At 33.8% G+C, this 4,917-nt stretch overlaps 1 pseudogene; it reads right to left on the bottom strand.

Moving 5' to 3' along the window:
- Positions 1-278: 278 nt before the first annotated feature.
- On the bottom strand, positions 279-1,233 carry LOC111795742 (ethylene-responsive transcription factor ERF011 pseudogene; annotated as a pseudogene).
- Between the last annotated feature and the right edge of the window lie 3,684 nt (positions 1,234-4,917).

The raw sequence follows: 4,917 nt of genomic DNA, 5'->3' as shown, positions 1-4,917 counted from the left end.
TCCACCCCCTTCGGGACCCAGTATCCTTATTGGCACACCGCCTCGTGTCTACCCCCTTCGGAGAATAACCTCTTCGCTGGTACATAGTCTAGTGTCTGACTCTGATATTGTCATCTTGAGTACCGTTTTATTTTGTTCCTAAATTTTGATTTTGGGTTTAATTTGTGTTTGGTTTATAAATTTTGAATTTGAATTTTAGTTTTGGATTAAAAATATTAGACACATTAAACAAAATGAAATAAGTATAACAATAATTGTAAAATTGCTTAGTTCTACAATTAAAGGTAAAAAAAATTGACATAAAATTTAAAATGGTAATTCATAATAGTAACGATGATTGAAGTTAAAAGTGAATTCCTAAACCAGATTTAAAATGCAAAAACAAAGGCTGTATTTACGATTTCAAACAGTCAGGTTATCCAGGGAGTGCTAGCGCAGTCGCCGTCGGAATCTTCCGGGTCGGGCAATTTATTCAGGTCAACCCGATCGGAAAACCCGCCGGAATCAGAACGAAGCTTGGTGGGTGTCGTGGTCGTGGCTGGCGACTGGGAAGGAGTTTGGTGAGTTTGGTCGGCGGTTCTACAGTTGTGGAAGTGGTGACGGAGAGAGGACTCGAGGGCGTCGACACGGGCGCCGACCTCGGCGGCGATCTTACGGACGGTGGAGGCGGAGATGTCGGCAGGGAGGGGGAAGGGGCGGTCGGCGGCGGCGGTGGTGAAAAAGTCAGGAAAATTGAGACGGGCAGAGGGGCCACGGAGGTGGAAGACGGCGGTGTCGTAGGCTCGGGCGGCGGCGACGGGAGAGGAGTAGGAACCGAGCCAGATTCGGGAGCGTTTGTTGGGCTCACGAATTTCGGCGACCCATTTCCCCCACTTTCTCATCCTTATCCCTTTGTACGGTTTTGTGTTCTCCCGGTTCCTCCGTTCTTCTTCTCCCCCTTTCATCTCTCTCTCCCTCTCTCTCTCTCTCTCTCTCTCTCTCTCTCTCCCTTCGCTGAGAATTAAAATTAAAAAAAGGGTTAATTTCTGGGGCTCTGTAGAAATTCCCTCTTTCTCTCCGGCGGGAATTTCAATCTCTCTGTCTCTGTCTCTCTCTGCTTCCGGCGAGAATTTCAATCTCTCTGCCTCTCTCTCTGCTTCAGGCGAGAATTTCAATCTCTTTCTCTCTCTAGTTTGGGCGTGGGAGAGAGAGAGGGGGGGGGGGGATTTTGATAGAATTTTTGCATGAAATATTGAGAGAATTTTGTTAGGTACAATATGTAAGCGGCCAATTAATCTTTTTTTATTTTTTATTTTAGTTTTATTTTTATTTTTATTTGATGACAAAAAAAGAAAAAGAAAAAAAAAATATTATAATTGGGCTGAGAAATCCAAATTCACCGACATAATCGACTCTCCCATTTAATTATTGAAAATTAAAAATAATTAAAAGGAAAATAAATAATTAAAAGTATTATGGTTGGATTTGGTTACTCCCAATTTTTTCCAAATTCATACAAAATGGCAACAAATTTTATCACCGGATTCACGGCTATAATTCCTTTCTATTTATTTTATTTTATTTTTTATTTTTTACTCTTCACTTTTAAAATATTTCAATAATACTTTTAAACTAAAAAAAATTTAAAATATATCCAACTTTTAAAAAATGTCAAAAATATTTTTTTTACCATTTTTATTACATTTAAAAACTAAATTTAAAAGTAACATTAATACCGGTAAAATTTTAAAATGTTTTTACTGTGAGTATCTATAAAATTGAATAAATAGCTGTACATATGTGATTTTTGTTCCTATTGATAATTAAAAAAAAATTATTTTTTTTTTAATAAAAGTTAGAATATTATGGCTAGTTTTAGAAGAATAATTTTTAAGTTTTTTAAAAACTTAAAAGGTATTAATAAGAAGTTTTAAAGTGAAAAGCTATTTTTTAAAAATATTTTTTTAAAGTATTTTTAAAACAAAATATTAACGGTTTCTCCAAATTTAGTTAAAAAATATTTTTCAAACTTTCTTTTTAAGTTAAAAGATATTTTAAATTTTTTTTTTTTTAAATTATCCATTTTTCTTATGTTTTATTCCATTTTAAAATGGACATTTCAGCTTTCATTTTCATTTTATTAACTAAAAGTCAATTTAACTATTTTCTAAAACGTCATAAACTAAATACGCGTCAATTTTGAAATTTCATATATTTATTTATTTATTTATTTATTTATTTGTGCGTACTCAATAAAACTTATTTGAGTTACAAATATGAGACAACCAAAACATTTGAATTTAATCTTAAAAATGGTTCGATTCAATCTGATCTAATTCACGAACACTTTTTTTTCTTCCTTTGTTGGCTTTGCTTTGCCCATACTAAATATAAAATTAACGAAGTAAATCTATCACCGCATTATTGCTTCATCTATATTAAATAATTTATGCCTTTTTATAATATAAATTAAAAAGAATAAAAAGTCTGAAAAAATCTGCCTTATCTATAAAGTTATTTACCAAAAGAAAATTGACGACAATCACTGAATTTTTTTTTAATGGAAAATTTAAATTAAAAATTTAAGATTTTTTTTCTACAAATATATTTAAATAAAAAAGAAAAAGAATAAATTAGAAGAGGAGACAGGGGTAGGTCGGTGGTCGGTGCACAGGTACTGTTCGGAATTGACTTTTACTAGAGGCAATAACGACATTGTGAAATGACACCTTTGTCCTTGTTTTCTAGTAAGAGACGAAGGGCAATATAGGAACAAAAGGCCTAATGAGTGAAGGGTGGGCCCATGAATGTATATAATATTTAGGGCGGCTAAATTTTATGTGCAAGACTTGGTCCCCAATAATTTTTATTTTCTTTAATATTTTATTTTTTATTTTAAATAAAAATTGATTGATTGAGAAAGGCATCGTTCGGGGGTTGGAATTTCATCGTATATTATAAGGGGGATATTTTCCAATAAATATAAAAATTATGTAATTACACATTTACCCTTATTTGTTTTATTATTAAATTTTTAAGCCATCCATAATGAAATTTATATATATATTTTTTTAATGTAAGAAACATATTATTTTAAATTGTGAAGTTTGATTACTTCTAAGAAACGTTTGTTTAGCCGGTTGAATATATGAACTTTCATAAGCGTCTGGGTGTGCAAACTCTTAGTTCATAAATGCTAAAACTCCCAAATCAAGTTGATACGGTCCAGGAACTACCAAGATTATGTTCGAGGAAAATTTTTGTTAAATGACGCTGAAAAATATAAGAGATGGAGATTCAAGTATAAATCTGTGGGACACGAATAGAACTGTAGAAACATTGTGTACTCGTGTGTGGTGGCTGCGTTGATCGAGACGAGTGGCAGTCTTGGTTGGTGTCGATTAGAGATATTGCTCGTGAGTGGTTGTTGCTCCAATCATGTCAATCGAGGTCGGAGCGAGGAAGATCGTCAAGCTGAAAAGGAATTTAGAATAGATGGGCTAAAGTTATTGCTCCATAATTATGAAAATGACCAATACCAAAATTTAATGAAATATGGCCAATACATTTTAATGATACCAAGCTAAAGCTACAATTTTTAAAATGCATGTGTTTACAAACACAAAAAATTAATTACAAACTTGGCATGCTCGAGTGGTATGCACATGTCATAATTATGATCGTTATGTTATGTTATGCTATGTTGTACTATGTTGTACCATGTTGTGTTATGCCATGAAAATAAGCTATGTTGTAGTGTGACTACCATGGAGTAATAATATGTTACGACGATGATAATCTATGATGTATAAATCTCTATAGACTATGTCATGTAAGTTATGTACTGAAGATCTGAAAATGATTATGTAAGCATAATTCACATACTCATTATGTTATAATTTAATAAAGGTTTGACTTACACCATAAATTTATGCCAGGACGCGTACTTTACGAGTTACGACATTTACGTTCGCCATAATGTAATGCGGGCCCTTTCTCTATGTGGTGTCTAGAAGCCCCTTAGCAAGTGTTAGCCTAACGAGCCAGACCTATAGGGTACGCGAGTTCACCTAGTGGGTCTATATGTGTGCGCGTATAACGTGTGTAGGAAAGTACTACACATCCAACCTTGTTTAAACTGGAAAGCTGCCTAAGTCTTACCATGTTTTTAAAAGGATATGTTCCATCTTATCGCATGTATTTACATTTCTCGACCCCAATAGTAAGGTTATTTGAGTATTTTTTAAAATACTAAAATCACGTGCTAATCTTATTTTTAGGTGAAGTTAAGGTATACATATATGCATGATGGCGTCACGGTGAAGGGCATAGAACCCGTGTTAGGGTAATCGCATTTTTTCGACCGTTAGCTTAGTGAAGATCTTCGATTTGTACCATATTGAAGGTTTTCAACTTTTGAAAAGAATTTAAGTTAATTTTAATCTTATAAGGATTAAAGTTAATTTCAGGTATTTAGTGTTAAATGAAGATTTAAGTCAATTTCAAGTCTTGAAGTGTTGTATTTATTGAGTTTTTCATGTGGGCTTGGGCTCAACCCTTTTGATTGTTTTTTAAGCATAAAAAACCACAGGCTTCAGGATAAGCATCATCAACTCAACCTTCAAACCATGCTTCCGGTCGCCGGAAAATGAAAAGTTCAGAATCACCGTTCTGCCACTGTCCGCCTCCGGCCACACTCCGATCGTGGACATGGGGAGGCTCTTTTAAAACACTTTTGCAATTCGATTGGTTCTTTTAACTCATATTCTTCCATGGCAGTATTCGACGATGAAAGATAAAAGTCCCATGTTGACTAATTTAAGGAATGATCATGAAATACTATCTCCATTGATGCGAGACTTTTTGGGAAGCTCAAAGTAAAATGATGAGAGCTTATGCTCAAATTGGAGAATATCATACCGAGCAAAAAAAACTTCA

Source organism: Cucurbita pepo, chromosome 5, assembly GCF_057944985.1.
Source record: "Cucurbita pepo subsp. pepo isolate OVF chromosome 5, ASM5794498v1, whole genome shotgun sequence".
NCBI classification, from domain to species: domain Eukaryota; kingdom Viridiplantae; phylum Streptophyta; class Magnoliopsida; order Cucurbitales; family Cucurbitaceae; genus Cucurbita; species Cucurbita pepo.
Note: the sequence above shows the minus strand (reverse complement) of the source record. Positions and strands in the feature narration are given on the sequence as shown.